The sequence below is a fragment of the Rhinoderma darwinii genome, chromosome 1, assembly GCF_050947455.1.
Source record: "Rhinoderma darwinii isolate aRhiDar2 chromosome 1, aRhiDar2.hap1, whole genome shotgun sequence".
NCBI classification, from domain to species: Eukaryota; Metazoa; Chordata; class Amphibia; order Anura; family Rhinodermatidae; genus Rhinoderma; species Rhinoderma darwinii.
The window spans coordinates 22,062,418-22,075,743 of NC_134687.1; positions in this window are offsets into that span (position 1 = coordinate 22,062,418).

The following is a 13,326-nucleotide window of genomic DNA, read 5'->3' on the forward strand; positions in this document are numbered from 1 at the left end:
GCATGTATGTATGTTGGCATGTATGTATGTATGTATGTATGTATGTATGTATATATGTGCATGTTTGTAATTATATTTGCATGTATATATTTGCATGTATGTATGTTTGCATGTATGTATGTTTGCATGTATGTATGTTTGCATGTATGTATGTTGTCATGTATGTATGTATGTATGGTGTCATGTATGTATGTATGTATGTATGTATGTATGTTGTCTTGTATGTATGTATGTATGTATGTTTGCATGTATGTATGTTTGCATGTATGTATGTTTGCATGTATGTATGTTGTCATGTATGTATGTATGTATGTATGTATGTATGTATGTATATATGTGCATGTATGTTTGCATGTATGTTGGCATGTATGTATGTATGTATGTGCATGTTTGTAATTATATTTGCATGTATATATTTGCATGTATGTATGTTTGCATGTATGTATGTTTGCATGTATGTATGTTTGCATGTATGTATGTTTGCATGTATGTATGTATTTATGTTGTCATGTATGTATGTATGTATGTATGTATGTATGTATGTATGTATGTTGTCTTGTATGTATGTATGTATATATGTGCATGTATGTTTGCATGTATGTTGACATGTATGTATATATGTGCATGTTTGCATGTATATATTTGCATGTATATATTTGCATGTATGTATGTTTGCATGTATGTATGTTTGTATGTATGTTTGCATGTATGTATGTTTGCATGTATGTATGTTGGCATGTATGTATGTTGGCATGTATGTATGTATATATGTGCATGTATGTATGTTTGCATGTTTTTATTTTTGCATGTATGTTTGCATGTATGTTTATATATATGTGCATATATGTAATTATGTTTGCAAATGCATTTATGTTTGCATGTATATTTGTGCATGCTTGTATATATGTATGTATGTATCTTTGCATGTTTGTATGTATGTATGTTTTCATGTGTGTGTGTATGCATGTATGTATGTATGATAGTTTGCATGTATGTATGTATATGTGTGTATGTTTGCATGTATATATTTGCATGTATGTATGTTTGCATGTATGTATGTTTGCATGTATGTATGTTTGCATGTATGTATGTATGTTTGTATGTATGTTTGCATGTATGTATGTTTGCATGTTTTTATTTTAGCATGTATGTTTGCATGTATGTTTATATATATGTGCATGTATGTAATTATGTTTGCATGTATTTATGTTTGCATGTATATTTGTGCATGCTTGTATATATGTATGTATGTATCTATCTTTGCATGTTTGTTTGTATGTATGTATGTATGTTTTCATGTGTGTGTATGCATGTATGTATGTATGATAGTTTGCATGTATGTATGTATATATGTGTGTATGTTTGCATGTATGTATATTTGCATGTATATATGTGCATGCTTGTATATATGTATGTATGTATGTTTGTATATATGTATGTATGTATGTATGTATGTATGTTTGCATGTATGTTTGTTTGTATATATGTCTGTATGGCCATGTATGATACTGTCTGCTGGCGCCCTGTATCTAAGTCAACTTTGCAGCAGGCTTCTATACATGGTATAACAGTCAGTATCACACATTAAACTGAATCTAAGCCTACAACATGTTTTATTTCATTTTTTTTTTATTTATTTTTTTTACAGGTTTGGTGTTTGGACTACGTCGGTTTCGAGTACTACTTAGATGACGGTTTTTTTTCTACAATAAAATGGTTAATGAGGGTTGTGTTGGGGGTGCTTTATTTCAATAAAATATTTTATCTATATCTTTGTCATTCTTTTCAAATGTTATTACTACCACTTTAGTAATGGCCGCTGTCTGAGTGACAACATCCATTACTAAGGGGAGGCTTAGTGTTAGCCGGTACAGAGGCTAACACTAACCACCATTATTACCGCGGTACCCACCACCACCAGGGGTGCCGGGAAGAGCCAGGTACGATGCAGTACCCGGCCATATATTATGAGGCTGGGAAGGGCCAAAAACAGTGGACCTTCCCACCCTTGTAATGCTAGGCTGCTGCTGCTGCTGTGTTGTATCTGGCTGATTATAAATTGGGGGGGACCCCACGTCATTTTTGTAAATTATTTATTAATTTTTTATTTAAAAAAAAAAAGACATGGGGTTCCACCCAATTTATCATAACCAGCCACATACAACACAGTGTTATTAGCCTGGGAATGGACAAAACCAGTGGCCCTTCCAACCCATGTAATGCCAGGCTGCTGCGGCCTTGTATATGGCTGGTTATTAAAAATGTGGGGGACCCGTCTATTGTTAAATTTGTTCAATTCAAAAAAAAAAAACGACGTGGGGGTCCCCCCCATTTTTATAACCAGCCCGATACAACACAGCAGCAGCAGCTTAGCATTACAAGGGTGGGAAGGTCCACTGTTTTTGGCCCTTCCCAACCTCATAATACCAGCCTACGGCCGCCCCAGTACCCGCCCATCACAACAGATGGTCGGGTACTGGATCGTACCAAGCTCTTCCCGGCACCCCTGGTGGTGGTGGGTACCGGGGTAATAATGGGTGGTTAGTGCTAGCCTCTGCACCGGCTAACACTAAGCCTCGCCTTAATAATGGACGCTGTCAATCAGCCAACTGCCATTATCTAGGCACTAATAAAGTTTGAAAAAAAAAACACAAAAACAATTCTTTTTTATTGAAATAAGAAATCCCCAACAAAACCCTCGTTAACCATTTTACTAAAATTTGAAAAAACGTAGATCTACGCAGTAGTCCAACGAATCGAAGATGTAGTCCAATCGGTACATCAAAATCTGCAACAACATAAAAAAACATTTATCAATGTGAACAATAACAATACTTCTACTCACCTACACACATATATACACGCACACACAAACAAACAACCATACACAAACACACACATATATACACAAACACAACAAGATATACACACACACACACACACACACACACACACACACATAAACAGACAAACACACACACACACACATATACACGAACTCACACATATACAAACAAAAACACACATATCCAAACACACACATATACACGAACACACACACATACACACACACACACACACACATATACACAAACACATATACACAGTTATACACAAACACAACAAGATATACACAAACACACACACAAAGACAAACACACACACACACACACGCGAACTAACACATATACACAAACACATATACAAACAAAAACACACATACCCAAACACACACATATACACAAACACTCACATATACACAAACACACACATATACACAAGCACACACATATACACAAACACACACATATACACAAACACACACATATACACAAACACATGTACACAAATAGACCCATATATACACAAACACACACATATACACACAAACACACACAAACATATACACACACACATATAAACAAACACACCCATATATACACACAAACACACACACACACACATAAACACACAAACACACACCCATATTCACACATATACACAAACACACATATACAAAAACACACACACAAACTGTAATGGCAGGAAGGAGGTGAAGGGAAAGTGAGCCCTAATCTACCCACCGCCCTGTCCCTGCCTACTTGCAACGACCCGCCCTAGGCGACGGGGTACAACTGGGCGGCGGTCCCTACGCTGTCTAAGTGCACGGGAGAACAAACAGGGAACACGCAAGGGAAGGGGCAGTAGCCCACGGAACGGTGAATGAGTTGTCAGGACCAGGATGAAGTGGAGTATACCCAAGTGAGCACGGAGGAGGAAGCAAGCCGGAGGCAAAGCAAAGCGGGTTAAGCAGAACAGCAGCAAGGCAGAAGCACGGCAGAAGCAGGCTGGAGCAAGCAGCAGTGGGGCCAGGAATCCAAAAGAATTACAAGCACTGAGGAGGAGAACACAGCAGGTAATAAAGGACAGGGGGCGGAGCTAACTCTGACTGACCAGGCCGCGATAGGCTCTCCCACTCCTGAGCCTGCCACCCTGGTTGGTGGGAGATGGTGTCAGTCGAACAGGTCTGGCCTCAGGTGTGGATTGATTAATCCCAGGAGTATACCTAGATGTAGTACCTGGCAGATCCCTAACAGTACTCCCCCTTTTATGAGGGGCCACCGGACCCTTACTAAGAGGACCCGGTTTAGTAGGGAAGAGAAGGTGGAACCTCCTGATCAATACCCCAGCGTGAACATCACGGGCAGGTACCCAAGTCCTCTCCTCCGGCCCGTACCCTCTCCAATGGACCAGGTACTGGAGGGAGCCCTGGACCATCCTACTGTCAATAATCTTGGCCACCTCGAATTCCACCCCCTCAGGGGTGAGAACGGGAACAGGAGGTATCCTCGAGGGGGACCAGGACGGGGAGCAGCGTTTAAGGAGGGAGGCATGGAAGACGTCATGTATGCGAAAGGATGGGGGGAGCTCCAGACGGAAGGATACAGGGTTGAGGACTTCAATGATCTTATAAGGTCCAATAAATCGGGGAGCAAACTTCCTGGACGGGACCTTAAGGCGCAAGTTCCTGGACGACAACCAGACCAAATCCCCGACGACAAACCGGGGGTTAGCAGAACGTCTACTATCCGCCTGAATCTTTTGTGCGCTTTGGGATGCCTCTAGGTTCTTCTGAACCTGGGCCCAGACAGTGCACAGTTCCCGATGAACATCCTCTACCTCAGGATTATTGGAACAACCAGGGGAAACAGAGGAGAACCTTGGGTTAAACCCGAAATTACAGAAAAACGGGGAGACCCCTGACGAGTTACTGACCCGGTTATTCAGGGAAAATTCAGCAAGGGGAAGGAATGAGACCCAATCGAATTGACAGTCAGAGATGAAACACCTTAAATATTGTTCCAGGGACTGGTTAGTCCTCTCCGTTTGGCCATTAGTTTCGGGATGGAAGGCGGAGGAGAAGGACAGATCAATCTCCAACTTTTTACAAAAGGCTCTCCAAAATAAGGAAACAAATTGTACCCCTCTGTCAGAAACGATATTGACTCGGGCCCCATGGAGACGCAGGATGTGTTTCACAAACAAAGAAGCTAACGTCTTGGCGTTAGGTAGCTTCTTAAGGGGCACAAAGTGGCACATCTTGCTGAAGCGGTCTACTACCACCCACACCACCGACTTACCCTGAGATGGAGGCAAATCGGTGATAAAATCCATGGAGATATGGGTCCAAGGTCTCTGGGGAATGGGCAAGGAACGTAGTAGGCCCGCAGGTTGGGACCTAGGGGTTTTGGACCTAGCGCAAACCTCACAAGCGGCGACGTAAGCCCTAACGTCTTTAGGCAACCCAGGCCACCAATAGTTTCTGGTAATGAGGTGTTTGGTGCCCAAGATGCCAGGATGACCAGATAGAGCGGAGTCATGGTTTTCCCTGAGTACCCTTAGCCGGTATTGCAGGGGAACAAACAGTTTGTCCCCAGGGACGTTCCCGGGAGCTGCACCCTGATCAGCCGCGATATCAGAAGCTAAATCAGAATCCGTGGCAGAAACGATTATACCAGGGGGTAAAATACAAGCAGGATCCTTCTCGGAAGGAGGATTGGCCATGAAACTACGTGACAGGGCATCAGCCTTAATATTCTTGGACCCAGCCCTATAGGTAACCAAGAAATTAAATCTGGTAAAGAATAGTGCCCACCGAGCTTGTCTAGGATTAAGCCTCCGGCAGATTCTAGGAAAACCAGATTCTTGTGATCTGTAAGGACCGTTACCTGGTGTCTGGCCCCCTCCAGGAAGTGTCGCCACTCTTCAAAAGCACATTTAATGGCTAGAAGTTCGCGGTTGCCAATATCATAGTTACTCTCCGTTGGCGAAAACTTCCTAGAGAAGTAAGCACAGGGGCGGAGATGGGTGAGGGAGCTGGTACCCTGGGACAAGACGGCCCCAACTCCCACCTCGGATGCGTCAACCTCCACAATAAATGGCTCCTCTTGGTTGCGCTCAATCAGCACGGGGGCCGAGATAAAGCACTTCTTGAGGGTCTCAAAGGCCTGGACGGCCTCAGGGGGCCAATGGAGGACATCAGCACCCTTGCGAGTAAGGTCCGTAAGAGGCTTAGCGACGACCAAGAAGTTGGCAATAAATCTCCTGTAATAGTTCGCGAACCCTAAAAAACACTGTAACGCCTTAAGGGAGGCAGGTTGGACCCATTCCGCCACAGCCTGAACCTTGGCAGGGTCCATGCGGAATTCATGAGGAGTGAGGATTTGCCCTAAAAATGGTATCTCCTGTACCCCAAAGACACATTTTTCAGTCTTAGCAAACAGATTATTCTCCCGAAGGACCTGGAGCACCTTCCTGACATGCTCCACGTGGGAGGACCAGTCCTTGGAAAACACCAGTATGTCATCAAGGTACACAACAAGAAAATTACCCAGGTAATCTCTCAGGATTTCATTAATAAAATTCTGGAAGACAGCAGGAGCATTACACAACCCAAAGGGCATGACCAGGTATTCAAAATGACCCTCGGGTGTGTTGAACGCAGTTTTCCACTCATCCCCCTCTTTGATGCGGATAAGGTTATATGCCCCCCGTAGATCGAACTTAGAAAACCATTGGGCTCCCTGAACCTGATTAAAAAGATCCGGAATCAAAGGAAGTGGGTACTGGTTCCTTACGGTGACCTTATTCAGGTTACGATAATCAATGCACGGCCTAAGACCACCATCCTTCTTCCCCACGAAGAAGAAGCCAGCACCTACAGGAGAAGTCGAGGGGCGAATGAAACCCTTGACCAGGCATTCTTGGATATACACCCTCATAGCTTCACGTTCAGGACATGAAAGATTAAATATCCTACCCTTAGGAAGCTTGGCACCAGGCACCAAATCGATGGCGCAATCGTAATCTCTATGGGGGGGCAACACCTCGGAGGCCTCCTTAGAAAACACATCGGCGAAGTCCTGAACAAACTCAGGAAGCGTGTTTACCTCCTCCCGGGGAGAAATAGAGTTAACAGAAAGACATGACATAAGACATTCATTACCCCATTTGGTAAGCTCCCCAGTATTCCAATCAAACGTGGGATTATGCAACTGCAACCAGGGAAGACCTAATACCAGATCAGACGATAATCCCTGCATCACCAGTACAGAGCACTGCTCCAAATGCATGGAGCCAACCAGGAGTTCAAAAACAGGAGTATGCTGAGTAAAATAACCATTAGCAAGGGGAGTTGAGTCGATACCTACTACAGGGATAGGATAAGGTAAATCAATAAAAGGCATTTTTAGAGACCTAGCAAATTCCACAGACATGATATTAGCAGATGAGCCAGAATCCACGAAAGCACTGCCAGTGGCAGACCGGCCAGCAAACGAGACCTGAAAGGGAAGCAAAATTTTATTGCGTTTCACATTAACGGGAAATACCTGTGCGCCCAAGTGACCTCCCCGATGATCACTTAGGCGCGGAAGTTTTCCGGCTTTTTATTCTTGCGCCTGGGACAGGTGTTCAGAAGATGCTTGTCGTCCCCACAGTAGAAGCAGAGACCATTCATTCTGTGAAACTCCCTACGTTGTCGAGGGGACATGGAGGCCCCGAGTTGTATAGGTACCTCCGAGTCCTCCGTGGAGGGGCGAGGAGACGGGACCTCGGGGGGAATCGCAGAAAGGTCAGAGGGGAGCACATTGAAGCGTTCAAGCTGATGTTCCCTGAGACGTCGGTCAAGTCGTACTGCTAGGGCCATAACCTGGTCAAGGGAGTCAGAAGAGGGGTAACTAACCAGCAGATCCTTCAGGGCGTCAGATAATCCTAACCTAAACTGGCACCTTAGGGCCGGATCGTTCCACCGAGAAGCTACGCACCACTTTCTAAAATCAGAACAGTACTCCTAAACCGGTCTGCTACCCTGACGTAAGGTCACCAGCTGACTCTCGGCTAAAGCAGTCCTGTCAGTCTCGTCGTAAATGAGTCCGAGGGCAGAGAAAAAGCGATCAACAGAGGAAAGTTCAGGGGCGTCAGGAGCCAAGGAGAAGGCCCACTCTTGGGGCCCTTCCTGGAGTCGGGATATGATGATACCCACCCGCTGGTTCTCGGAACCTGAGGAGTGGGGTTTAAGGCGGAAATACAGTCTGCAACTCTCCCGGAAGGAGAGAAACGTCTTACGGTCCCCTGAGAACCGGTCAGGTAACTTGAGGTCGGGTTCTAGAGGTGAGGTGAGGGGAACTACTACGGCAGCGTCACCCTGGTTGACCCTCTGGGCCAGGGCCTGGACCTGTAGGGAGAGGCCCTGCATCTGCTGGGTCAGGGTCTCAAGGGGGTCCATGATAGCGTCAACGTAGGGGAAATGGAAGACTAGGTAAGGGGCTTGTAATTATGTAATGGCAGGAAGGAGGTGAAGGGAAAGTGAGCCCTAATCTACCCACCGCCCTGTCCCTGCCTACTTGCAACGACCCGCCCTAGGCGACGGGGTACAACTGGGCGGCGGTCCCTACGCTGTCTAAGTGCATGGGAGAACAAACAGGGAACACGCAAGGGAAGGGGCAGTAGCCCACGGAACGGTGAATGAGTTGTCAGGACCAGGATGAAGTGGAGTATACGCAAGTGAGCACGGAGGAGGAAGCAAGCCGGAGGCAAAGCAAAGCGGGTTAAGCAGAACAGCAGCAAGGCAGAAGCACGGCAGAAGCAGGCTGGAGCAAGCAGCAGTGGGGCCAGGAATCCAAAAGAATTACAAGCACTGAGGAGGAGAACACAGCAGGTAATAAAGGACAGGGGGCGGAGCTAACTCCGACTGACCAGGCCGCGATAGGCTCTCCCACTCCTGAGCCTGCCACCCTGGTTGGTGGGAGATGGTGTCAGTCGAACAGGTCTGGCCTCAGGTGTGGATTGATTAATCCCAGGAGTATACCTAGATGTAGTACCTGGCAGATCCCTAACACAAACATCTACACACACACACACACACACACACACACACACACACACACAGTTCACAGCAGCACAGAGTATTTCAGGAGATGAGCGTGCAGATCTTGTGCGGGGTGGTGACTTGCCAATCATGTGAAGGTGTTATTGAGGACAGGAGTGGAGGAGAGGTAACAGACTGAGCTACGTAATGGTAAGAGCAGAGTTCACAGCAGCACAGAGTATTTCAGGAGAGGAGCGTGCAGATTTTGTGCTGCTGTGAACTCTGCTCTTACCATTACGTAGCTCAGTTGTACCTCTCCTCCACTCCTGTCCTCAATAACACCTTCACATGATTGGCAAGTCACCACCCCGCACAAGATCCGCACGCTCATCTCCTGAAATACTCTGTGCTGCTGTGAACTCTGTTCTTACCATTACGTGGTGACTTGCCAATCATGTGAAGGTGTTATTGAGGACAGGAGTGGAGGAGAGGTACAACTGAGCTACGTAATGGTAAGAGCAGAGTTCACAGCAGCACTGAATCTGCACGCTCATCTCCTGAAATACTCTGTGCTGCCTTAAACTCTATGGACAGGTCAGGATCCTGTTTCTTTTAAATGCTGCACTGTAGCGCAGCCTTATATAGTGGATCGAGGGGGTTCCCCAGCAGCATTTAAAAGAAACTCCTGATCCTGACCTGTTCACAGAGTTTAAGGCAGCACAGAGTATTTAAGGAGATGAGCACGGCCGGCCACGGGCAGCCGGTCGTTTTTCCGAGCCGTGCTCCCATTATAAAATATATTACCCGTAATGACGGGTGGCTACATGTGTGCACCCGTCATTACGGCAGTGTTGCTAGGCGACGTCAGTAAATAGTCACTGTCCAGGGTGCTGAAAGAGTTAACTGATCGGCAGTCCCTGTTTCAGCACCCTGGACAGTGACTACCGATCAGAATATAGAGTAACCTGTAAAAAAAAAAGATGTTCATACTTACCGAGAACTTTCTGCTTCCTCCAGTCCGGTCTCCTGGCCGTTGCCTTGGTGACGCGTACCTCTCGACATCCGGCCCGACCTTCCTGGATGACGATACAGCCCATGTGACGCTGCAGCCAATCACAGGCTGCAGAGGCCTCTGCAGCCAATCACAGGCTGCCGCGTCAGAAAAGAAGGTCGGACTGGAGGAAAAAGAGGGACTCGTCACCAAGACAACGACTGGGTACGTATGAAATGTTTTTTATTTTATTTTTAATCAGCAGCCTCTTTCCTCTATCAGTGATTGATAGAGACAAGTGGCTGCCGATTTGTATAATATTTTTGACCAGCTTCGGTCAAAACGGGTTCGGCCAAACCCGGTGAAGTTCGGATTCGCTGCGAACCGAACTTTTCCGGATGTTCGGACCGAAACCGGGTTCGGTTGTCCCGGTTCGCTCATCTCTAGTCATGAGGTCCTGGGATCACCATGTTCTGGTAGAAAAAGTTTGAAAAGCCCTGAAATAGAGAAACGTAATAACTCACCCCTTCACGTGCAGAGCTATAGGGGTGCAGCGGTAGCAGTGGCACCAACCCCTAGTGCCTGAGGAGGCCCAAAGACTCCTCTGCCATACAAGAAGACACCAGTATTATAAATAGCACATGGTAGATGAGGTCCCTCTTACAGACTTTGCATTGGGGACCAGGAGCTTGAAGTTAACCTTCTGAACCCATTTGGTCACAGTATAGCAGCCGAGCTGCGGTATACAGAGCCAACTGCTTCCAACACCGGCCACTGCATAACATCCGGTACCCAGAGGCAGCAGGAATAGCCGCGGGGTCCAGGTGTCGGACCCCCACCAATCATACACTTAGGACCTATCCTATGGATAGGTCATCAGAATAAAAAACGACAACCCCTTTAAAACCTGGAAAAGATAGCAAAAAACTAAATTAAAAACTCAAAGTTTTCTAAAAATGAGACAGAGAGGCCGGAGCCTTTCATACCACAGTTATCTCCATATTTTGACTTTAGTGCCAAAGAGGATGGGCTTAGCGATGTGGCTTAGTTTTGTTTGGTCAATTACAGTCAGATCTGTAGGGCAGTTTCTACAGAGGGAGACAAAGTAGATGCCCCCAGAAAAAAAAACAATTGTAGAAAAAATCTGACTTTTATATAAGTAGAACATATGTTTCAGCTAAGCTCACACAATGCTGGGAGTCGTAGTCTTGGTACATCTGGATAGCCAATGGTTGGGGACTACTGCTTTATAGTATCGGGACCTAGACAAGAATGCCCTGTTGCTTTTACACATTTTAAGATCTATTCCCTGTCACACACCACACGCACCACACACACCACACGCACCACATACACCACATACACCACACACACCACACACACCACACACACCACATACACCACATACACCACATGCACCACGTACACCACACACACCACATACACCACATACACCACACATACCACACACACCACACACACCACACATACCACATACACCACACACACCACATACACCACATACACCACATACACCACACATACCACATACACCACACACACCACACACACCACATACACCACATACACCACACATACCACATACACCACACACACCACACACACCACACACACCACATACACCACACATACCACATACACCACACACACCACGTACACCACGTGCACCACATGCACCACACGCACCACGTGCACCACGTACACCACACGCACCACACGCACCACACACACCACATACACCACACACACCCCATACACCACACACACCCCATACACTACACGCACCACACGCACCACACGCGCCACACGCGCCACACGCGCCACACGCGCCACACGCGCCACACGCGCCACACACACCACACACACCACACACACCACATGCTACCATGCTATACATTGTCTTTTTATCCCTTATTCATTATGAATATTCATCATCAGTGATATAAATCCTGCCTGACACTGACTGCAGAGCCGGGTACATTTCATCTCTCAGTAAAATATTTCTCTTACATTATACGACCGGTAATAAAGTTTACGAGTCTCATTTGTCAAAGCCGTTATGTTTTGAAACATTAAAAATAAATAGCAATGAATGAATCTGTTCCTCCGGACAGAATATACTAGACATGAAAACAGAGAGGAATTAGGATTTCGGGTTTTTTAGGGAATACAGAGTTAATAGTGGGGTCCCCCTTTCAGGACTCTCATCTATAGGCCGGAGCAGAGAGCAGCTACAAAGAGATTCTCCACCTCTGGAGGACCCGGCATTTCCATGTATTACACAGACAGCCCATTCTAAAATAACAAAAATATATAAAAAACAGTAATAATAAATGACAACAAATACATTACAAATCGTAGAAATCAGTGCAATGGAATTAGACTAAAGAAAAACACAAATGTAAAACAAGTATAATAATATTGAAGCTGCCGCAAGTCATAAAACAGAAGTTGTCGTAAGAAGGCGGAAAGTTTTCTTCTGTATTCAGCCGGTTAAAGCCGATCCAGTCCATCGTCCAAGTTCCCCAGATTGTTCATGTTAAAAAAATACCATATTTTTTTTGTGATTTACTCTGACTGAGAAATGTCATATTATAATAATCTGTTTATTACTTTATTATTTTTTATAATGGAGTGTATTGTCTGTTATGTAGCCGCACGCTTATACACCCCCCCCCCCCAAGACACACACATGGTCCAATGCAAACACACACTACCCAGTCACAGTCAGTGTCAATATAGCCCATGTAAAGGATCCAGCCACAGTGCCCCCATATCAGCACCAGCCACTGTCCCCCCATATCAGCACCAGCCACTGTCCCCCCATATCAGCACCAGCCACTGTCCCCCAATATCAGCACCAGCCACTGTCCTCCCATATCAGCACCAGCCACTGTCCCCCCATATCAGCACCAGCCACTGTCCCCCCATATCAGCACCAGCCACTGTCCCCCCATATCAGCACCAGCCACTGTCCCCCCATATCAGCACCAGCCACTGTCCCCCCATATCAGCACCAGCCACTGCCCCCCCATATCAGCACCAGCCACTGTCCCCCCATATCAGCACCAGCCACTGTCCCCATATATCAGCACCAGCCACAGTCCCCCCATATCAGCACCAGCCACTGTCCCCCCATATCAGCACCAGCCACTGTCCCCCCATATCAGCACCAGCCACTGTCCCCCCATATCAGCACCAGCCACTGTCCCCCCATATCAGCACCAGCCACTGTCCCCCCATATCAGCACCAGCCAGTGTCCCCCCATATCAGCACCAGCCACTGCCCCCCCATATCAGCACCAGCCACTGTCCCCCCATATCAGCACCAGCCACTGTCCCCCCATATCAGCACCGGCCACTGTCCCCATATATCAGCACCAGCCACAACGCCCCCATATCAGCACCAGCCACTGTCCCCCCATATCCGTACCGGCCACAGGAC